The sequence below is a fragment of the Rhinolophus ferrumequinum genome, chromosome 9, assembly GCF_004115265.2.
Source record: "Rhinolophus ferrumequinum isolate MPI-CBG mRhiFer1 chromosome 9, mRhiFer1_v1.p, whole genome shotgun sequence".
NCBI lineage: Eukaryota > Metazoa > Chordata > Mammalia > Chiroptera > Rhinolophidae > Rhinolophus > Rhinolophus ferrumequinum.
Window position 1 is genome coordinate 4,458,613 of NC_046292.1, and position 24,388 is coordinate 4,483,000.

Here is a 24,388-nt window from a genome sequence, read left to right on the forward strand (position 1 = left end):
CTGGGGGTCAGACCCTTTCCTAGTGGCGGCACAAGGGGCGTGGCATAGCCTCTCCCTGGGCAGTTTCGGGGGTCCTGGGGGCTGCCAGCGCCATCCAGTATGTCATGCATGTCACCTGACAGTGGCACCTCGACTCCCTTCATCTCATTGGCCATGAGGTGTCTTCCTTGGATGGTACAGAAGTCCCATGTGGCAGGGTGCTTCTGTAATGCCAGGTGGGTGCTGGGGCACCCTGATTGCAGACCGCTCACTCGGGGTGACGCCCGCTGGCATCGCTAAGCGGGACAGCCTGGCAGTGGTGACTATTTCTGAGGATGAAATGGCTCACTGACACGGCTCACCCGAGTCGAATGGCATCTCTGTGGCCCGCCGGTCAGCGTCCTCGGGCGTCTCTGTGGCCCGCCGGTCAGCGTCCTCGGGCGTCTCTGTGGCCCGCCGGTCAGCGTCCTCGGGCGTCTCTGTGGCCCGCCGGTCAGCGTCCTCTTGTCTCGTGTCTGTTGCCTGTGAGTTTTCCCTTAGCATCTTCTCTCCTCTCTCCTGCTCTGGGAGCATCAGGCTTGTCTGTTATTTCTGTAATGGGCCGGATTGGCACCTGTGGTGTTTCCTCTGGATCAATTCTGATCTAATAAATCGTTGCTGGCTGCAGGGAAAGGGAGCTGCCCGCAGGCCAAGCGGCACTAAAGGTGGGGAGGGAGGCGTGTTCTCAGGATAGACCCTTTCGTGCAATTCACGCTTTTCTGTGTAACGAGTAATTCCCAAGTCGGCTGGGTATCCTGGGCGGGGGAGTCACACGCTGCTCTCAGTCGGGCCAGGAGGTATTATTGTCTTTGCTATTGTTAGGTTTTTCCATAGTACTTTATTATGGGCTTTGAAAAATATTCAGAACCCACATGCAAATATACAATACACACACACGCACACAGACAGACACATACGCACATGCACAGGCACATACAGACATAAGTGCATAGACACATATACACATATTGGCACACAACACACATGCACACACAAGCACACACATGCACAGACATGTACCGGTGCACATGTAAGCACGTGTGCACACCACACATGTACCCACATGTACAACACACTATGCACATGCGTACACAACATATACAAATACACAACACCCACATACACACATGTACACACATGACACACACTCTCTTGCTTCAGTCATGGTTTTCTTTTGTAAGAAAAACGTTTCTGGGAAAAATTTCCTTCTTTTTATTTGATGGTTTAATAAGATGGAACACTGAAACATTTTGGATAGAGGAAAATTTCTCCTAAAAGAAGAAATCATTTCTTCTGAGCTGGTGCCCTGACCTCACAGGTAGGGGGCTTACCTGTTGGTGGAGCTGTTTAGTTTGAGGTGGCTCGGGGCACAGAGGGGAGCCCAGGTCCTGGCTGGGGTGGAGAGTCCTGGCTGTGTGAGGCTGGGAGGTCTCGCTGGGCGCCTTCGGACTGGCTGCTGTGAGATTCCCATCACTGCCCTAACGAGGTCCTAGGAATTTTGGACCAGATTTTTTTTTTTTTTTGGACAACTCCCGAGGCACAGGACCTTTTTGACTTTGGTGGGGTTGGATTTGTATGTACAAGGGCAGCTGGCGCCTGGGCTGAGGTGTCAGGAGATCAGACCACTGCCAGGTTTCAGAGGAAAGTTGTAAAGAAAAGCAACAAAATTCAGGAGAGAACAAAACTGAAGCGCAACAATGGAGGAGCGAAAGCAGATGAGGCGTGTGGTTCGCCTCTCCCCAGGAGCACAGCCCTCACTGTCAAGGGCCATTTCCACACGTTCGCAGACACGCGAACTCACGGCTCTTCTGCCTCCAGGTCATGGGCTCACGAGAATGAACTGGACCCACCGACTCTGGGGGATGCTGCCCCTCTGATCTGGGAGTTGACAGCACACTGTTTGGGGAAGGCGCCTTGTCTTCTCCCAGGGGTTACTTGAGAGCCTTTCCTCCTGGGCGCATGACAGCAAATTGTCACCTTGTGTGGATGTTGGTCTGCTTCTGGCCATCTATGTATTTGGTGAATACTTTTTATTGCTCAGGTGTGCCAGGTACTGTGCTGGGCGTGGGTGCTGTGGTAGAGAACAGCACAGCTCATTTATAATAATGGTACTTTTGAGCAGTGCCCCAGAGACGAGTGCAGTGAGAGGGCGTCCCCCGAGCAGGGGACGTGGCGGTCAGGCTGAACTTTGGGAAGAAACCTGAAGGATGAGTGTGCGTGTGAGTGTGTACATATGTGTGAACGTGTGCACGTGTGAGTCTGAGAATGTGTGCATCCAAGTGTGAGACTGTGAGCCTATGTGTGTGCTCAGGAGTATGTGTGTACGAATATGTGTGTGAGTCTGCCTGTGTGTGTGCATGTGCGTGTGTGCCTGTGTGTGAGTGTGAGTATGTGTGAGAGTGGGTGAGACTGAGTGGAGCATGTGTGTGTGTGTTGGGTGGGATGAACGGGCCATGTTATGTAGGAAGGGACAGCAGGCCTGGGGGGCCGCAGTGGCCTGTGCAGATCCAAGGTTGGCAGGCGTCAGGGGAGCGTGGGACCAGACAGACAGCCCTTGCAGCTGGAGGGAGTGAGGGTGGGGAGGGCCGTGAGGACCAGGCAAAGGATTCGGGGAGAATGCTGGACGCAGCGGGGACTCCCTGTGGAGGGTTCTGAGCAGTGACGTGAGCAGACGTGATGTGATGAACAACCTCATCCTGGTTGCCCTGGAGACCGCACTGGATGGACAAGAATGGAAGTACAGAGGAAGCAGGAGGGACTCTGACTTGCTGGCAGATACCCATTTTCATGATAGGAAGACTGAGTCTGTCTGTCTGAAGGTATCTGTGTACTGTTAGGATCTGACCTAGCCAGTTTGGAGACTCAGAGAACGCTCAGTGAGCCAGGCTGCCCTGGGTGAATGGGGTGCTCAGTGGCTCAAAGCTCCGGCCCACCCTCAGAATGGAAGTTGCCCAGCATTTGGCTGGTGTCACACGTCACCTGTCCCTTCATACCCTGGCATTCTGGACTCCTCTGTCACTTACTCCTGCTATTGCCTCTGATGCCCAATCCCCCCTCTTCCATCGGGGTCCTGACTGAGGCTTTCGGGGGAGAAAGTGGGCCCTGGGGCCTGGGCCTCTGCTGCCTGTGAGAGCTTCACATCAGGGCTCATCTCTGTGCTAGAAAAACATTGATGATGACGTGGATGATGATGGATGACAGAGAGAATGCTGGGAGAAGTATTCTCTTGAAATAATGTCCAATCTTTGAGGGTTTTTTGACCGTGGTACAGAATTCCAAGGTGAGAAAAAAAAATCTCTCCCTTCACTTTGTGAGTAAGTGGTTTGTTTTACTTCTTGTACAGAAATTCCACCCTTAACCCTGTGTTTCCCATCGGCGCGTGTCTGGAATTACCCAGAGTTAGCCACTTCTCTGGTGCTTAATTTTCTTGCCTGGTGCCAGAGGGTCTGCAAGGATACGTAAGAGTTGTGCAGTTTATTAACTTTGCATTAAATAATTAATAGTAAAGTTAATTGATGAATTATTCAATTTTCAGGTAAAATGGAATGATAAATATTCATAACTTATTTTATTAAGGGAATTTCCATTTCCTGTGTCATTAAATCTAGATTAACGAAGGCCGATTTTAAATGAAGATTGAAAACAATTGTGCTTTGGAATTCATTTACTAAGTTAAGGTCATTGCTACGTGAATTTACCCCCTGCTAGAAAGTTAGGGCTTCATCATCTGGATAAGTGTCTGAATTCACAGAAGTAATGTCCCCGTTAGGTTAGGAGAATTCCTCCCGTCTGCCCGGATTTCTCTTCATGATATTGCCAGCCCCCTGTGGGCCGGCATGGGGCAGGTCGGGGTCCTGTCCTGCTAGTGTCTGGCTTGGAGCTGGGCTTGTTTATTCAGGAGCTACAGCTGGGTTTAATATCAGCTCAAACCAAACGCGACAAGGGACATCCTGGTAAGAGAATGACGCACGCATGTGCCTCAAAGTCAATTTGAATACAACTTTGGGTTTCCTATGGAGTTTGATGGAGTTTTAGTGTGCCACGTTTTCCTATCAATGCTCTCGGCCAAGGGTTAACTACAGCTTCAGATTTTATTTGTATTTTCTAGCTCTCTGATTTCTTTTAGATCTGGTTTATATGCATTTGTGAAACTGCTTAGAGCAGCGATGCACAAACCGGCACTGACCGTTCTCAGTACTCATTGGCTGTTGATAACTCGCAAAGCTCCTTTAAATCGGAGGTCTCAATCCTCATTACAACACTGCAGAGTGGGCAATGCTCCTGGGACACTGAGGCAGAGGGAGGGGGAGAGGGAGAGGGGGAAGGAGGGGGAGAGGGGAGGAAGAAGGAGAGGGGGAGGGAGAGAGAGAGAGGAGAGAGAGGGAGGGAGGAAGAGGGAAAAGAGGGAGGGAGAGAGATCAAACAGCTCTTTTCCCCTGTCCACCACTTCCCTCTGCTCAAGGTTGCGGAAACTGAGTCTTAGAGATTATGTTACCTGCCCTAAGTTCACTCAGCTAATTAGCCACAGAAGTTGGGACTAGAGTCCAGATCTTTGTGACTCAAATTTGAGTGCTTTTTTCAACTTCAGTATCTCAGTGCTTTAAAATAATTTTTAACCATCTCGAGTAGTGGGGCACTTGGGAGTATTTATAACCCAGTGGAACCGTTTTCTCTGCATCACCAAGTCTTCGTTATAATTTTCCAGCGACACTTTTGCTCTGGAGAAATTGATCCCACGGTAAGCCTTCGTGTCAGAGGGGAGCGTTTGGTACTGCATCTCAAGAAGCTGCTCTCCTAAAATTACGCCTGATGGTCCTGGCAAGTGGTCTCCAGTAGGCAGATGGCTTCCTGTCTTGAGTTTCTGGTTGACTTGGGGAGGCTCCAGGGTTCTACTTGGTTTGGGATAGTGGTCTTGTTAACCACTGGAGGGAAGATGCTGTCACTGAAGTGCAGGATGAAAGGCAGCCTCAGGGGAGGCAGTGAGGAAACCACGGGGCCCGCCTGTCTCATCAGGGATGGCGGACGGCAGGTGGGGCAAGGAGCACCGGCATCGCCATGTCTAGCAGTCGTCAGCAAGCCTTTGTCGCGTGTGCGCTGCGTGCCTAGGTTTGTACTAGGCGCCGTGGTTACAAAGGCCCTAATCCGACTAGAGAGACGAGTCGTGCGTATGTGAGACAACCGGAGCAATTCCCAGACAACACACAGAGGAGAGCCTGGGGTGTGTGTGTGTGTGTGTGTGTGTGTGTGTGTGTGTGTACTCGCACATGTGTGCATGTGCTCTCCCACACACACAGCTGTAGAAGGAATGCAAAACGGGGCCAAGATCAATTGGATTCAATTGCTTTCATTGGGAAAAAGAGCACAGTGACATTTGTAAAGGTGAATTTCAATCCAAAAACCCTGACCTTTGGTGGGGGGATGGTGTGCCCTGAGGAGGGACAGGACAGGAGAACTTGGTCTTTCCCGAATCCACGGAGAGAGCAGATTAGTTGGTGGCTTTGGCATAAGTGATTAGAGGGCTCTGAATGAAAGCCACGTCTCGGAGGGGAGGTATGGCACTGGGTGTCTTCATTTGTGTCCAGTCTGTGGGGAGCCTGGCAGAGGATGCAGAGCTGCCCAGGATGCTGACAGCTGCCCTCGGGGACACGGACACGGCCCCATCCCCTGAGTGTCAGGCTGGGCGCCGGGAGGTGAGAGGGCCTTCCCAGCTGGACCTCCCGGCCGTGCCTGCCTCAGTGGAAAGCTTCTGTTTGTTCCCCTGCACACGCACGGCTCACGCGCCAGGAGCAGGACCTTTTGCAAAGTCACCCTGCTGGGTCACCGGGGTCGTGCTGACTTCTTCCTCCATTTGAGACTGTGCTTCTCAGCTGGGGACAACTTTGCTGCCCCATCCCCCAACACCTCCAAGACATCTGACAATGACTGGAGACGTGTTAGGTTGTCACAGTGGGAGGGGACATACTACTGGCACGAAGCAGGTGAGGCCATTGACGCTGGGAAACGTCCTACAGTGCACAGGACCGTCCCTCATAGCTGACTTATCTGTCCCCAAATGCCAGGAGTGCTGAGGTCGACAGCCTACGCTGCCAGTGAGGGGAATTCGTGCTGAAAAGTAGGGTGGTCATGGGCCAGACTCCGGATTTCTGTCCCAGTTCTGTCACTTATCAGCTGCAGGTCCCCTACCCGCTGCGCCCCAGCGTCCTTGCATGTCTGTCAGGGCCTGTGACAGCGTCTGTTGTCGTGAGGAGTGAATGAGTGAGGGGTGTGCTCAGTTGCATTGTGTCACCAGGACCCCTCTCAGGCCCAGCGTGCCCGCTTCTGTTTTCGTGCTGGTACAGAATGGTGGCCTGAGCCTCATGTCATTCTCCGCGACCACAAACAAGTGAACGATCTTTAGGATAAGCAAGTTTCCAAGAGCAAAGAGGAGAGAGAACCCATGGAGGGCACGCCCCGGCATTTGGCTGAGAAGAGCGTTTTAATGAGAGTTAAGAGTGGTATGGGGGCCACGCGCAGACCCTGTCACTGCGTGAACTCACTTATTACCCATGCAGAAACATAGTTGTGGAGAGCTGTGTCCTACCTACTGCTGTGTCACAAATGACCTCAAAACTTAGTGGCACAAAGGAACAGATACTTATCCCGTCACCGTTTCTGTGGACCCGGAGTCGGGACAGCTTAGCTGGCTGCTCTGCCTCACGGTCCCTCATGGGGCTGCACCAAGCGTCAGCGGGGGCTGCGGCCTTGGCTGACGACCCTCGTGAGGCCAGCCCCCTCCAAGCTCGTGTGGGTGGCTGTTGCACGTTCAGTTTCTCTCTCCCCGTTGCCCAAAGGTCGCCCAGATCTCTCTCCTCTCCAACATAGCAGCTTGCTTCATCCAGGCACTTTCGAAAGAGAGTGTGGGAGGGTGAGCATGACCCAAGCCAGAGTCTTTGGAACCTGCTCTTACAAGTGACGTCCTGTCACTTTGCGGAAACCTGTTTCTTCGCCGTGAGCCCCTGGGTCCAGCTCCCACGAGGGCGAGAATCCAGGAGCAGGGTTCCCTGGGGGCTAACTCAGACACTGCCCCCCACCGTCAGTGTCCTGTGGAGACTGAAGAGGAAGGGGAAGTGTGACTGACCAGCGCACTGACCCTGTCTCTGTGTGGCTGTGGGAGGTGCTTCTGCCGCTCGGGAACTCAGTTGTTTTCTTCTTAACACAGCTGGTTTGGATGCGGGCGTGGCCGAGATGCGTGGCCCATCACTGCCCAGGCCAGACGTCACTGGTCGTGACTCCGTTTTCCTGTGAGCTGCACTCAGCCTCTGAAACCTACCGAGCACACAAAGCTTGTTTCAGATGCCCTGTTTGCCATCTCTGAACGGTCTGTAAGGGCCATTCTGTGGTTAGGGCCCCTCAGACCAGTCGGGGTTGCCGTGACGACGGGCAGATGGACTGGCCTCCTGCTGGCCAGGCCCGTGGGGCCTCCAGCCGCTGTTGGGGGCCTGGCCTGGCCTCCCCACTGGTAGCGGGGCTTCTGTCTGGATCCTCTTGGGGGCGGATTGGACTCCAGTGATGCCTGCCTACAGCAGTGAGCACAGGTCCTTCTGGAAATGTGCTCGAGGACGCCCGAGGTGTTTCTGCATTCAATTGATCTGACTTTCAAATGATTCATTCTGCTCCTTCCTGGAACATGTTCCTGGGCTCCAGGTGTTGGCTTAATTTGCTTCTGAGATCTTGATACCTCCTGTTTATTGCTTCCAATAGCTGCTGGGGCGTTCTGTTAACAGGAGGACAGCACATTTTCTGGGCTGTGTAACCCTTTATCCAACCCATTCGAATTTTCAGCAGTTCCCCCCGCCCCCCCACCTTAAAGTTTCCTTTCCTGAAGGGTTGGAATGTTCAAAGGCAGTTTAATAGACATCGATTTGCAATGATTTTCAGCCACTGTGCTTCAGGAGAGTTGAGAAGCCAATAATTAATCCTTTCAACAGCTCGTCCCTTTTGTTTTAAAATGACCTAATAGCTGAATTGCTCAAGCAGGCCGGGCCAGCCCGACCCAGTTCAGTGCCTTGCCTTCTGCTGCTTCATTCAAATAAGTTCACAATGAATTATTCAGCCCTGCTGCCGGGGCGAGTGGGTCCTCTTGTTATAATATCTAATCAGCAACCTGGGAGGCCGGCGTCATTTTTATAGACCACTGCTGCTCACCTGGGGCAGACGAACAGTGTTCTTAGAAGAAGGGTCAGAATCTGCCTTTTCAAGGAGGCCGATCTGTCCTCTGATCCCAGAGGCACAGCGCTGATCCTTAGGCTTCCCCAGGCTCCCTTTTGGCTGGTCCTCTTCCTGTGGTAGCAGAAAGCGACCCCAGGCCCCTCCCAGCTCCGGTGTGACTCCTGTCGGCCCACACACCCCGACTGCAGTTGTCCTGTTGCCTCCATAATAAATCTCCACAAACACAGTGGCTAAAACAGCATTCAGCGATGATTTTATAGTCCTGTAGGTCAGACATGCGACATGGGTGTCGTGGGGCTAAAATCAAGGTGTCGGCAGGGCTGGTTCCTTCTGGAGGCTCCAGGGATGAATCCGTTTCCTGGCCTCTTCCGGCTGCTCGGGGCGCCCACATTCCTTGGCTCGCGGCCATTCCTCCACCATAAGAGCCAGCACTGGAGCACGTCTTTCCCTCTCTGGCGCTGACCTCCTTTCCTGCCTCCCTTTGCCACTTACATGGATCCTTATGGTTACGATGGGTCCCCCTGGAGACCCACCACTCTCTCCCTGTGTCAAGGTCAGCTGTGAGCAACCTTGACTCCCCTTTGCCATGTGACCTAACATGTTTACAGGCTCCAGACATTACGACGTGGATATCTTTGGGGGGCATTATTCTGTCTACGACATCTACATTGCTCTGGCTCTGTTGTTCCTGGTTTTATGGAAATTTCCATCGAGAAGAAAACCTCTGAGCTTCCCTGAGCAGGCAGTCTAGTGTAATTTTAAGTGTGGGCTTTGGAGACAGACAGATCTGGGCCCATCTTAATTCTGCCATCTGTGAACTAAGACGCATCGCAGCAGACGACCAGTGGGCAAGTTGTTTCATTGTTCTGTGCGCCAGTGTTTTTCCTGTACCATGGGATTCTCAATACCCATCTTCCAGGGCTTTTGCAAAGATTAAACGAGATACTATCTGGAAAAGCAGTCCATAGATGGTAAGGGTTGCTAAGATCATCACACATCTTTGTTTTCAGCCGGAGCCAGTGCGGGCATCGCTCGCTCCCTTGGGAGGCGAGGGCTGTGTCCTATTAGCTCCTTACCTGAACCCTGGAGGGGGCTGTGTGGGTGGCTTGGGGGCATTTGTATGACCCAGGACGTTTGCTGTAGCACCGCTACGCTGAGCGGCTGGCTGCTGGTTCTCTTCGTTCGCCTCTCAGGTCTGGCTTCATTCAAACCTATTCTGTTCCTTTTAGGGTGTGGGATTGCATGTGCCTTAGGCTCAGATGACCTTTTTCTTTGTTTCTCTGAAGGTACCTGTAGATAATCTTAGTAATCTCCATCTTTAGATTAGTTCTCTTGTATCTTCCAAGAGTTTGCCTCTGCCATCCATGTTATTCCTCATGATACCTGTTGGAGGTAGAGATTATTGTCCCTGTTTTACAGACAGAAAATAAAGTCGTGACTAGAAAATGAAGTCGGGTCACATGGCTGGTTGGTGGTGGAGCTGACCTCTAACCCTAGACTATCTGACCAAGATCAAGTGCTCTTCCCTTTGGGTTCTAACTGTCCTCTCCTCAGATGGCCAGCAGCTGTTGGAGACTCTCGTTGAGCTTTGGGACTCTCCCTCTCCCCCTGTAATTTCTGTCCCCCTTTGTGGCAACACATTCTTGGGGCCAGGGGCCTCCTGTTCTCTCTTGTTTTTGACACGTGAAGGGCAGGGTGGCAGTCACATGGTGGCAGTCACACAGAGCTGTCCCTTTGGCTCCAGCGGTCCTTAGGGAGCGCCACTTCTCCAGGGTTCTTTCCCCACTGCTCTCATGGAAAGGTCGGGATATGGTGCTAAATCCCGGGGCCATTTGTTTACTTCTTCCGCTTTCCAGGACTAAGTGCTCTGCGTGGAGGTGGCCGTGCTCTGTGTACCGGCCTTTCAGCTTTCTGTGGCTGCCCTGTTGAAGATGTTGGTTCCTCGTCCTCCTGTTTCTCCCTTCACCCCATTCGAGGAAGCCTTGCATCCCAGGCAGCCTCGTCGTATCCCCTTTCTGGGTGCACTGTCCCTGTCTCTCAACCTGGCTCCCACTGCACCCCAGGAAAGTGTAGTGTCAGCAAGAGAAGCAGCAGCTTTCTGAAACGCAGTGTGTGCAGATGAATTATTCAGTGAGGCTCAGTCTAACTTTGTTAAGGCGGGAGGCATCCTTTTCTGTCAGAAACCACAGACGGGGCAGGTTCAGAGGGAGGCCCGGGACCTCATGGCTCCTGGGGCCGGACGACTGTGGCGTGTGGGCTCAGGCGGGGATCCGGTGTGTGCCCTCGGCCTGTACTCACAGGAGCCTTGGAGCCCTTGAACCAGTCGGGGCTGCCGGGGACAGAGGAGCGAGATGCAGCTCCGTCCTGACCCCACTCCCTTGTGGTAGACACAGGGATCTGGGGCCAGAGCAAGGCGGACTGCAGAGAGAGGAAGGAGGGTCCCAGGCAAGACCTCCCACCACACACTGACAGGGCGGCGCATATGTATTCACGGCATTTAACGTCACAATAAAGTTAAGGAGTTTGTGGCATTTTCAATGCTTTTCAGATTAATTTATATTCTAACGTGATGATGAGAAGTGGCTTTTGTCCAAGAGGTGAGATATGCAAAAATAACCTTTAAGTTTCTCATAATTAACCTTTAATGATATTCTCTCGCGTTAGCAATATATTTTATGCTTCAAAAATGTAACAGACAGAAAGAAGTGAGTGCTGCTTGCATCCAAATGCCTGGCAAAAGTGGTCACGTTGACATAGGAGTTTCTGCTTCTCGGCACTTTTGGTCGTACTACCAGGCAGGTGAACTGGGGAAATAACCCCAGGAGCCCTTGGCCTGTGGCCACGAGGACCTTTCTGCTGATCAGTCCAGGGGTTACTGTTTTCGAGTCTTCACTGCTTAGCCCCGCTCTGTACAGTGCCTCCCACCACGGCCCTCAGCAGCCCCCGTGCTCAGTGCAGGCGCTCCCCGCGTCCTCACGCCCCTTGACTGTTTGCAGTATTGGACCCCGCAGACCGAGGCACTCATTATCAGAGTCCTCTCTAGTTGATTCTGTGGAGGGTCTAACCCACGCCAAGCGCTGTGGGTAAGTGCTTGATCTACCCGAGACTTTAGGCCTCGTGGGGGCCGCACCCCCAGAGCACAGTGCCAGAGGGGGCAGGAAAGTGCCATGATGAAGGCAGGCAGCGGGCTGGTGCAGGCGGGGCCCTGGCCGTCTCCGCGGGCCGCTGTCCGCGTTAGTCAGGGCTCTCCAGAGAACAGAGGCAGGTGTGTGTGCGTGTTTACTATAAGGAACTGGCTCAGGGGCTCTGGAGGCTGACAGTTTCCAGGGTCTGCAGTTGGCGGGCTGGGGACCCGGGAGAGCTGCTGTGTAGTTCTAGTCTGAAAGCTGGCAGGCTCGGGACTCAGAAGAGCTTAGGTTTCATATGCGGACTGAGAGCAGGAAGAAAACCAATGTCCCAGGTCAAGCCAGTCGGGCAGGAGGTGCTCCCCTACTTGTGGGAGGATCAGCCATTTTGTTGTGTTGTGGCCTTCAACGGCTCGGGCACGGCCCACCCGCGTCCGGAGAGCCATCTGCGTGAGTGAGCCTGCTGTTTCCACTGTTAATCTCATCCAAAAACATTCCGACAGACACACACAAAATAGTGTTTAACCACTTACCTGGGCGCGCTGGCCCAGTCAAGTCGGCACATAAATTTAGCTGGTGCAGCCTCCTACCCTCAGAGTTCACTCTCCCTCCATCTTTTGCTCCTTACCTTCTGTTCCCAGGCCTCCATCATCATCTTTAGGCAGATACTTTCAGCTTGACCACTGACCCAGCTGGGTTGAGGCATTAATTCATTAATTAAAACAAAACAAAACAACCCCCCCCCAAAAAAAAACACTTAAGTGTTGACTTACCAATCTTTTAACTTGGGGCCAAGGAATTTTTTGTTTTCCCCTTGCAGGTTTGCTGTTTGTGGGTGAGTTCCATCTGTTTTTCACAGGTCATCTCATAATGTCTCGCTTACAATTTCTGCTTTAGATTTCTTCAAAGTGGAGGGGCATAAGGACACTTGTGAAGGCATCTGGGTACAGAGTCCTTCTAGAGTTTTATAACCCTACCGCCACTATTTTATAGTGGTATCAGCCCTCTCTAACTTGGCAGCCGTCTTTAAGCAACTCCGCTTTTTGGAATCTCTCTAAGTATTTGACTTAATTTTCACAGAAACAACACCATCTTCCTTGGTGTCCTCATGTTCAATTATTCTATATAGTATTTAGTTATGTAATTACAATAAAAAGTACAGGCAGCACAAACAAGTTTGGGAATCAACATAACTGACTCTTGGTACACATATAAACTCGAGTGATGGATCAAGACGGGCAGGGCATCCTGGAGGGGAATTTTGACCTGTGGTGAAAGTGCTGGGAGATGTCCATCCTGGGGGTGGTTGCTAGGGGGTAGCCTTTGCCCATTTCCTTGGTGTAAATACTCGCTCTGTGCTGGTTTCCAATTACTGATGGTTAAACACCCCCAACCAGTTCAAAACCCCCTAAAAAAGTAACAACTGGCTCTCCCCAGTGGGCGAGCGTTGACGCCAGCACACACTGCCCACCCCTCTCCAGTCCTGGGCAGGCAATGGGCCTCAGGCATTGAGTTTCATAGAGGAAATGGAGAGCGGTGGTTTTTCTGACTCCTGGATGAAGGGGAGACCAGGTAAGACAGCTTTTATTGTACCTGAAAATCAGGAGGTCTCAGGCCTCCTGTCTTCCGCCAGCAGGCAGCTCCTCCTCCTGCTCCTGACCCCTGACCCCTGGCCCCTGACCCTTCCCCCCTGCTTCACCAGCACCCCTCCTCTGCCAGGTCCTCCAGGCCCTTCCCCCTGCCTTTCTGCTGCCAGTGATCCTGTGGGGCCTGCCTTGCTCAGATGGCGCTTTGAGCTTCTCTGGCTCTTTACTCTTCCTACAGAATTTCTCTATTCTGTGTCCCAGCCCTTAGGGTCCCACCAGGCAGTTGGCTGACGCATTTAATCAGCATTTTCAGCCAAGGTGTTGGCTTAAAAAGGCTTCGTGTACTTCTATGCCTGGATGACAGGTGATTCATGTAGGTGTTTCAGGTCCCAGGGCGCCACTCAGGACCTCGTGTGCCTGTGCTTGTCTCTGTTGATGGATATGAGCATCTCCGATTGCTGGAAACACGTTTTCGGAATCCCTCCATGACTCGTCCTGTTACCTGGGGGTTCGGACTGAAGCAGGTTCTCCCCCCAGTCAGGAGTAGGCTGGGTCACAATTAGACATCAAATTCTGAGCATCCCACTGTGTCTGGGCTTTCATGCTTTTTGATTGCAATCAAAAGGTGGTCTTTGGAGTCAGAAATTTTTATGGCTGTGTTTTCACACATTGTTTGAAGATTTCCACTGAAAAAATGCACGTCCCAGTGTGTTAGGCAAATGGCCCTTGGTTTGCCTTTGCAAACACGCGCTGCACATCAGAAGGGGGGGTGCGGTTCGGCGGCACCAGAACCATCTGCGCCTCAAGGACTGAGGCAGGAGACCTTGATTGAAGAACCGACATAATGGAGCCTTGCTACTTAGACTCACTGAATACAGACCCATTTGTATAAAAAGCTCTGTTTGTTGGAAGATGAGCTGACTTCAGAAGCCGATTTTCATGCTGAAGAGCAGAGTGTGGCATGTGTAATGAACAGAGTTTATCTTTGTGTGGAATGAGAAATAATTTGCTAAGCCAGTAACTTCTGTATTTCCCAGATACCCGTGCATTTCACACACAGCCTGGGGTCTGGAGCGTAGGAAATCGCCTTACTTCACAGAGCTCTTAAAGGACCCCTGATGTCAGTTCAATTTTCAGAAATTAAAGGATTAAATGCTTTCTGTTTTCTCCGAAGACTGGCTAGCACTTGATCTGTTTCGTTAAAATGACTCCTTTGGTGCAGTGTTCCCGCAGAACCAATCACGGGCCGCCGGGGCGCTGCCAGAACCCGACCTTTAGGTCCAGCCGTTATCTGAGCCGGGACCCAGACGAAAGCCAGTTGCCGGAGGTGTCGGAGAAGCCTCAGAAGCAAGCACACATGAACCTGGAGCATTGAACGCGAAGACACAAAGCACCAAGGCCCTTACTCTCCCCACTCCCACTCTCCTTTCCAAACCAATATAGTCCTTGGGAAAGCCTGGCAATTAACAGAGGCGGCAACATTATTTGTATTTCTGTCCTGCCAAATTTGAGTCCTAGGGAGTTAACGTGAATGAACCCCTGAGCCCAGAACGTAGGGGGAAAAATGCTTGTTATTGGCAAGAAATGCTGTTGTCATTAAATCGCTCTGAGATCTGTCTTCTGGGGGTCTTCTGGGCTAATTGGTGGGTAGAGTGGGGAGCTGTTTGTGTAGCACAAAGAAGGGGGCTCAGGAGAGGCCGCTTGATGCTAGAGAGGACGCTCGCTTTGGAGAGTCAGGGCATCCGGTGGGTTACGCGACAGGAAGAAAAGGTGCAGCTACTGTTGATTGAGTGCTGACGTGCCGCCTTTTTTACGTGGATTCCGTAAGAGAAGTAAGCCGGACAGAAAAGGATGTGTGTGGCTTTTCCTCAATTCTTTCAAGGGTGGTGCATGGCTAGCGCCATTCTGATGCCCGGGAGAAGTGTTAGTTTCTTAGTTCCCTGTGGGCATCAGGGCTGGCTCCCTCGGGGAGCCCTGGCTGCTAACAGCTGACTTAAGGAACCCTTTTGATGCTTTGTCTCATTCAGTCCTTACAGCCACCCCTTTAAGATAAGGATGGTTATGTCACCATTTTACAGATGGAGAAATGGAGGCTTAAAAATGCTGAGTAACTTGCTTGATGAGATCACAGCTAGAAAATGGTGAACCAGGGCTGGAACCCAGATCTGTCTGACTCTGTGTTAGTTATCTGTTGCTGCTTAACAAATTGCCACACGCTTCGTGCCTTAAAAGAACACATTTCTCAGCTGGTGCAGCTCCAGAATCCAGGCACAGCTTCGCTGGGTCCTCTGCTTCAGAGTTTCTAGCAGCTGTGGCTGGGCTGTCCGCTGGGGCTGGGCTTACTCTCGGGTGGGGTCGGCTGGGGCTCGGTGTGCGTCCGGCTTCTGTGGCAGTTGTTGGCATTCATGTCCTCAAAGGCTGTTGGACAGAGGCCCTCAGCACCTGGGCCCCTGGGCCCCTCCAGCGTGGCTGCTCGCTTCTTTGAAGCGTGTCCATCAAGAAGGCAGGAGAGAGTCTGCTGGCAAGAAGAAGTGACAACCTTATGCAGATTAATCACTGAAGTGATGTCCCATCACCTGGGCTATATTCTGTTGGTTAGAAGCAAAGCACACATTCTCGTCCAGGGTGGGGATTCCATGAGGGTGTGAACACGAGGTGATTGGGGACATCTTAGAGCCTGTCCAGCACAGGCCTCAAGGCCCAACCGGGCCCCGCTGCCCGCTCTGTGGGGTCGAGAAGACCCGACTTGATGATAGTTTGGAGGTGCCCCACATGGGCCGAGAGGTTCAATTAGACTGTCTGCTTTTAGGTGATCCAGTTCCCATTGTTTTCTACAGCTCCAATGTTATCAGGGACAGAATTAAAGTCTCAGAGCCACGCTTTTGATTAATATATGAGATGCAGGATTACACATTTCATAAAATTATCTCTCAAAGGAAAGGAGTCTGCTTCCAGGAGGGACATCAAGGTCATAGGTGGTTTCTCACGTTGGGCAGCTCCCAACGGCCTGCGGTCCTGCCACTGGTGCTGAGCATCCAGATGGTCTCCTCAGCGCCGAGTGACACTGTGAGGACAAAAATTTCCAAGGGAAGTCGAGTCACTCGGTGTCCCTGAGCCTTACGGGGGCTTCATGGGGGCGAGGCTCCATCCAGGGGAGGCACTGCTTTTGCCCTCTGGGCCCCTCAGTGACGTCATTTTCTCCTTGGGGCCAAGGCCATCCATCACCTGGCTCCTCAGGGTGGCTGCAGGGGAAGGGCCTGTGGGAACGCCAGCCAGCAGAGCGGGTAGCTCTTGGAAACACTATGGAGAATGTTCTGGGCCCCGAGAATGGCCAGGGGGAGCGGGTGCTACCTGTGCCGTCTTTCCCTCCTCCTGGAATGGGCCCCCTCCCTCCCACACGTCTGCTCTCTGCTGCACTCTTCCCTCCAGCCACTGGGACAACCAATGAAGCCATCTCATGGTCCCCCGTGGTCGGAGCAAGTTCCCCACTGGGAACATTCTAGCCAGTCTTCTAGGTGTGGATCACGTGCCCTTGGCTCTTTGGTGCCCTGTCCCACACCCACACGCCCATTCAGTCGCTTCCTTTGTTCGGACATTGAATGTGGCTCGTAGATGATACCTATTGTAACGCGTCCAGTAGACATTTATTCTGTGTCTGTCTGTCACGTGACTGGGAACCTCTTGAAGTCAGGGATCATGTGACCTCCGTACTTGCCGTTGCAGCTGGGGACCCCAGTAGACCATCAGTAAATGTTAAGCAGATTGCCTGAGGGTCAGGACCGGAGCCTCCTTCTTGAATCCCATGGTGAAATGTGATGCTGAAGGTGAGGTGGGACTCAGGAGGTACGCACGGAGTGAATAAAGCTGCCATCTGAGGAGATTTAACATCTGCCTTCCCAGGTTCGGTGCAATTTAGTGGTGAGCTCGTAGAGAACAGAGACCCTCAGGCTCTAAACAAATGACGTTTTATTGATGAAAATCTAGAGAAGTGGCAGGGGGGTTGGGGTCAGGAGGGGAAAGGGAGGAGATTGTACGTGGGAGGTTTTCCTGGTGCCTTTAAATCTGCTCCAAGTGCCGTGTGCACCCTGTACTCTTACCTGCAGCCCTCAGGGAGCTCTGAGCCTGGTTTTTCTAAGAGGTATTTGATTTCTTAGTGGACAGTCCCCATCTGTCTTCCATTCTCTATCCCAAACCTCCCCTGCTCCCCTGAATAGAGTCCCCAGGGAACAATTTCTCTGCTTTCACACCACCTTAGGATGGAGAGTTCACCTGTTGAGAAGGTTAAAACAGGTATGGGAGTCAACCTCTGACTAGATGCAGCGGGTTGGCCCTCCCTGAGGTCACTCTTCTCCAAGACAGTCTCAGGCACTCAAGGAGTCTGATGGGTCTCAGGGTACTTTCTGTCCATCCATCCATCCATCCATCCATCCCTTGCGGATGAGACCCTCCTGTATCCTGGGTGCCATCGCGGCGATGAGGGTTCAGGAGTGGATAGGACCACTTCCTGCAACAGGAAAGTTCAGAGTGATCGAGATATAGACAGATAGGTACTGTGTTCAAAGTCAGCATGGAGTCCCATGTGGCATATATGGCAGGCACTTGTCCATCCCACATGACTTCCTCGAGTCACTGACATCTAAGCTGAGCTCCTAAGGTGGAGTAGGAATTAGCAGGTCCGTGGGAAGGAGAGGAGGACACAGGGCCTTTCAAGGGCAGACTGCATTGACAGGTGTGGAAGCAAGAGAGTCAGCGTTGGGTGACGGGGTGTGGGATGCAGTAGGACCAGAGCATGGGGTTAGAAAGGGCTGCAGTTTGAGTGAACTGGCCCTGGAGGGCCTCATGTGTCACCCAAGCTGAGGAATTTCAGCTTTCACTCCAAACAAGGTCACATGGCAGAGGTTCCAGGTGGCCCTTCCTCCCCTCCTTCCCTCCCAGAGCCCAGCGACCACAGACACTGGACAGATGCCTTCCTGTCTTCTGAGGCCACCTCCGACTGCAGGCCCTGGTGCAGGTCTCTCCCCCCCCGCCCCCCTCCTTCTCCTCCCTCCTCAGTTTGATCTGCCACTGCCCTCTGTTCAGGCAGCTAATGACACGAAGTGGTGTTTAATTCTGAACTCTGCAAACTTAAAAGATTAAATAATGGATTTTGTGATCTGCCCAGCTTTTTCCTGGATAGAATGATAAGATGTCAATTGGAAAAAATTTAAATATTGATGAGTTTTAACTTTTGTATTGATTGGGTAGTGACATATTTTGAATAATGATTCACATTAAAAACACAAGGATTCATATTGATCATGCAGTATCTGGCTATATTAAAATAATTGAGCAATCCGTAGAACTTGGTATGCGTTAAAAATTTGTTTCTCCTGATAGCTGAAGATCCAACCAAAGCATAACTTGCAGCAAATACTTGCAATGCCAACATCTGCCTGTCTGCACTCTTCTGTCTGTTCCCCCACAGAACTGCTGCTCTTTGGGGGGCTGCGCAGTCCAGGGCCTTGGGGACAGGTGGCTTTTGAATGTGGGAATCAATAGATGTGGGGAAGCCCAGGGCACTCTCTGACTGGCTTTTCCTGGGTGCCTGTGGTTGTGGGGTAAAGGGTAGGCCAGAGGGAGTTTGGGGCTTGCTTTGTTTTTCATTTTTTTGACCTTGAACGTGTTCCCTTGGGATTTGAGGTGGGTCTGCACCTGTTGAGCCCAGGCTTTGCTCACCTCCTTGAACTCACCTTTGTCCTTCTCACTGGGATTTTGACCATGGTGTCTTGAGGTTTCCAGGCTGTGTTTTTGTCTGACTTTCTTTGCTTGTAGCTATTTATCTTCCCCCAGAACTCTCACAGAGGCTCAAGAATCAAGCATTTCACAGAAAAGAATTGCAGTTGTTCCCCCTTATCTGCGGGGGACCCCCAGTGGATGCCTGAAACTGTGGACAGTACCAAACCCTGCATACACTATGTTTTTTCCTATACATCATACCTCTGATAAAGCTTAATTTATAAATTAGGCACAGGAAGAGACTAACAACAGTAACCAATAGTGAAACAGAACAATTATAACAATGTAGTGTAATATTATGTGAATGTGGTCTCTCTCGCAAAATATCTTATTGTCCTGTACTCCCCCTTCTTGTGATGATGTGAGATGAGAAAGTGCTTACGTGATGAGAAAAAGGTACTCAGAATGGCACATAATGTAAAGCTTATGAATTGTTTATTTCTGGAATTTTCCATTTAATATTTTTGGACCGTGTTTGACCTTAGATAACTGAAATCGTGGAAAGCGAAACCATAGATAAGGAGAGGACCACTCTACCGTGTGCTGGTGTCGATTATGTGTCAGCCACTTTGCATTAATTCGTTCTTCATTTGTCGTTCATTCATCCCATGCACAGTTATTAAACGTTAACTCTGTGCCTAGCAGGCCCCACACCTACCCTTATGGAACACGCAGCCTAGAAGGAGAGACAGACATTAAACATATGAGTTTCTCAGGTAATTGATGTGGGGCTCCAGGTATGGCAGGGGCTCCAGAGGAAAGAGGCAAGGGGACTTAGTCCAGTCTGGAGGGATGTGCAGAGAGGAGTGAAGGCAGCAGGCCTGCCAGTTACCCTCAGAAAGACCTGCCTGCCACGTTGGTCCATGGCTGGTATCTGCGAACTTGATGGGTACACGGTTTTCTATTCCAATATAAAACATTCCCTCAAACAGTTGTGTCTAAACTGCACAAGCAGTATGGCTTATGCTGATATCCTCCTTGGAGTCTGGAGTTTTGATACGTGTTAAGCAGAGGATGCCTATGTGACCAGCCCCCAGTGGAATCCCTGGGTGCTGAGACTGTTGAGCTTCCCTGGTAGAGAACACTTGGATGTGTTGCTGGAGGAATTCAGTGGGTCGGTGGGACTCCACGGGGAGGGTCCCCGGGAAGCTTGCACCTGGTTTCCCCCAGACTGCACCCCATGTATCTTTTTTCCCTCTGCTGGTCTTACTCTGTGTCCTTTTGCTCTAATAAAACTTATCATGACTATGTCCACATGTTGGGTCCTGTGAGTCCTATTCTATCACCAAACCTGTCAGTGGTCTTGGAGTCCCCTAACACAGGGAGTCAGGGAAGGTGTCCTGATGAGGTGACATTTACCTAAGACCTTAGGAACAGTAGGGGTGAGAAAAAGGGTGTTGGAAAGCATCCTAGGCAAACCCCAGAACTTGTGTAAAGGCCCTGGGGGAGGAAATGAAACGTGAGAGTGGATAGAGGTGAGATCGGCCCAGAGACGTAGGTATAAAATTCTAGATTACGTTGGGCCTTTTAGCCACGTTAAGGAATTTGGACTTTACCTGAGTTCTAATACAAAAATAGAAAAGACTAGCCCCATTTTTAAAGAAAATAAGATCTCTTTGCTGGCCTCCCACAGCTAGTGTGTGACAGAGCTTGCCATAGATTTAGGTCCATCTGGCATCTGAAAAGCCTGGGTTTTTTCAGATCTTTGTAGAGACAATGGCAGGACATAAGCCTTCCTGAGAAAGGTTATCGAGGACACTCAAGCCAGGTTGCTCTTTTCTTTCCTCTTGCTCTAGATCTGCTGTCTATGCAGGGTCACTATGAAAGAGTACTGTGCACAGTCACCACTGGGGGTGGGGTGGGGAGAGTTCTGTGACCCAGGGTCCTGTCCCAAATGTGACAGGGTGACTGTCCTGGAATTCCAGCTGTGTGAGGCTTCTGCTTCAGGCAGTGTACTTAATTCATTTTTGCCTCGGCTTCTGTGTCTATAACATGGGGACCATAATAGTGCTTAATCAATAGGCTTGTTCATTTATAGTTTTACTGAAGTGTGATTGATGTACAATAAACTGTACATGTTTAAAGTGTACAACTTGATATGTTTTGACATACATCTGAAACCCTTGCCACAATGAAGATAACAAACATATTTATCACTCTGGGGAGCTGACTCTGGGTGGTGAACACACAGTGTGATTTATGGATGATGTGATACAGAATTGCACACCTGAAATCTATGTAATTTTACTAACAATTGTCACCCCAATAAATTAAAAATAAATTAAAAAAAAACATATTTATCACTCAGAAAGTTTCCTTGTGCCCCTTTATAATCCATCTCTCCTGCCCCCTTTTCATCTCCAGACGAAAATTTATGTGTTTTCTGTCACTATAGAGTAGTTTGCATTTTCTAGAATTTTATATAAATTGTGTCATATGGTTTGCACCCTTTTAGACATGGCTTCTTATACTCAACAACATGATTATTTTGAGATTCATCCATGTTGTTGCACGTGTCAATAACTCATGCCTTTTTAATGACTTAATAGTACTCCATTTTATAGATATACCACATGTTTTTCTGTATTCACCTGTTGATGCACAGGTCTGTTTCTAACTTTTGACTATTACAAATAAAATTGCTATGAACATTCATGTACAAGTTTTTATGTAGATGTACACTTTTTTTTCTTTTGGGCAAATACCTAGAAGTGGAGTGGTTGGTAGGTGTGTGTTTTAACTTTATAAGAAACCACCAAACTGTTCTTCAAAGTTGTTGTATCATTTTGCATTCCAACCAGCAGTATCTGAGAGTTCCCATTGCTCCCCATCTTTGCTAACCCTTGGTGTGGTCGGTTTATTTATTTACTTAAAGATTGTTTTTAGCTAATCTACGGGATGTGGTGGTGTATTCCTAATGACGGATGACACTGGTCGTCTTCTCGTGTGCCTATTTGTCATCCTTACATCTTCTGTGATGAAGTGTATATTAGAATATTTTGCCCATTTACAATTGGATTGTATTCCTGTTATTGAGTTCTAAGTGTTCTCTGTATATCCTAGATAGCAATTTTTTATTGGATATGTGCTTTACAAATATTTTCTCTTAGTCTGTGACTTGCCTTTTTATTTTCATAACAGGATCATTTAAAGGAAAGTGTTTTAAATTTTTGTTTTATATTTTATTACTTTTATAACTTTTTTATTAGTTTCAGGTGCACAAAACAATGTAATAAACATTTATCATTTATATCCCTCACACTGTGTCAACCCCCGTCCCCCATCCACTATCCCTCTGACATCGCATACAGCCATTACATTTCCATTCTCTATTCCTAATATATACTCATATATATACTCATATATATACTTATGTACATATACACTGTACTCCACTTCTTGTAACTATATATATGTATATGTGTATATCTATATACATATATATATATAGATATACACATATATATATAAAATTGTAGTTGACTTTCATTATTGTTTACCTTCAGCTTAGTGTTTTAAATTTTGATGAAGCCAATATTGTTGAGTCTTTTATGGTTCATGCTTTTTGTGCCATATTTATGAAATCTTTGTCAAACCTCTTATATTTAGGTCGATCATCGTTTTAGGTTAGTTTTTGTATGTGGTATGGGATAGGGTCAAGGTTCCTTTTGCTATGGCTGCCTGATTGTTCCAGCACCATGTGTTGAAATGATTATCCTTTGATCGTTGTATTACCCTGGCCTCTGTGCTGAAAATCCATTGATCATATATGTGTGGATCTTTTTCTAAGATTTCTGTCCTGTCCCATTTTTCTATATGTCTGTATTTGTGCTAATACCACACTTTATTAATGTAGCTTTATATTTTCAAATCAGGTAGTGTAAGTATTCCAATTTTGTTCATTTTCAAAATTATTTTGGCTTTTTTTTTTCTAAGTAATTTTCATTTCCATATACATTTTAGACTAAGCTTGTCAGTTTCTACAGAAAACCTGATAGGATTCTGGTTAGGATTGCATTGAACGTATAGATAAATTTGGAGAGAATTGACATCTTAATAATTCTGAGTTTTCCTTTCCATGAACATGGTATATCTCTGTTTTCTTTAATGTCTTCTTAGTAGTGTTTCATGGTTTTTATTGTACAGATTTTATACATATTTTGGTCAAATTTATCCTAAGTGTGTAAAATTTCTTGATGTTATTGTAAATGATATTGAAAAAATTTTCAACTGTCTATTGTTGCTGCTAATATATAGAAATACAAGTGATTTTTGTATATTGACCTTGAATCCTGAAAACTTGCTAAACTCACTTATTTGTTTTGGTAACTTTTTAGTTGGGTGTATAAGATTTTCTGCCTAAATGACCATGTCATCAATGAATAAAGGCAGTTTTATTTTTTTTCATTTCAATCTGTATGCCCCTTATTTCTTTTTCTTACCGTATTGTAATGGCTAGGACTTTCAAGACAATATAGGAAAACAATAGTGGAACAGAAATCCTTGCCTCATTTCTGATATTAGGGGAGAAAGCATTCGGTTTTCTACCATTAAGTGTGATGTTAACTATAGGTTTTTTATAGGTGCCTTTATCAGGTTGAGGAAGTTCCTTTCTGTTTCTAGTTTGCTGAGACTGTTTTTGGGGAATGGATTGATTTCTAATTTTGACATAGTTATAAACTCTCAAGAAGTAAAAATAGTGCAAAGAGGTTCCCTGTACCCTTTACCCGACTTCTCCCAATGATAAATATTACACAACTATAGGATGTTATCAAAACCAGAAATTGAAATTGGCATAATACTATTACCGTGTTTTCCCAAAAATAAGACCTAGCCAGACAATCAGCTCTAACGTGTCTTTGGAGCAACAATTAATATAAGACCCGGTCTTATTTTACTATAATATAAGACCGGGTATAATATAATATAATATAATATAATATAATATAATATAATATAATACAATATAATAAATATAATGTAATATAGTGACATAATATAATATAATACCGGGTATTATATTGGACCACAGACCTTACTCATATTTCCGCTGTGAGTTTTTATTATGAATGGATGTTCAATTTTGTCATATGCTTTTCCTGTACATATTGTGCTGGTCATGTATTTTTTCTTTTTTAGTCTGTGAATATAGTTGATTACCTTAACTGGTTTTCCAGTGTTAAACCACCCTTTTACGTGGCTATGATGTAGTCTTATTTTTATATATAACTGGATTTGATTTGCTCGATTTTTTTAAAGGATTTAGCATGTATGTTATGACGGATATTGGTCTATAGTTATCCTTCCTTATAATGCCTTTGTCTGGTTTTAGTATTGGAGTAATGCTAGATTCATGAAATTAGTTGGGAAGTGTTCCCTGTTCTATATTCTGGAAGAGTTTGTGTTCAGTTTGTGTTCCTTATTTAAGTGTTTGGTAGTATTCATCAGTGGAGTCATCTGGGCCTGGGGTTTTCTTTTTGGGCAAGTTATTTAACTGCACGTTTAATTTCTTTAATAGGTAAAGCTCTATTCAGGTTATCTGTTTGTGAGTGAACTTGGATCCTTTGTTTCTTTTAAGGAGTTGTCCATTTCATCTAAATTATCAAATTGATTGCCACTATATTGTTCATAATATTCCCTTAATGTACATTTAATATTTGTAGAACTCGTAGTGGT

At 48.5% G+C, this 24,388-nt stretch overlaps 1 protein-coding gene across 16 annotated transcripts in view; it reads left to right on the plus strand.

Moving 5' to 3' along the window:
• CAMTA1 (calmodulin binding transcription activator 1) overlaps positions 1-24,388 on the plus strand; it is an 818,639-nt gene that overhangs the window by 287,267 nt on the left and 506,984 nt on the right. The window contains exon 1 of one of the 16 annotated variants that reach the window (XM_033113427.1): positions 4,676-4,756. The exons of the other annotated variants lie outside the window; for them this stretch is intronic. The gene's annotated coding sequence lies outside the window, so the exon portion shown is untranslated. Of the gene's footprint in view, positions 1-4,675; positions 4,757-24,388 lie in introns of those variants that run through there. 16 annotated transcript variants of the gene reach the window in all.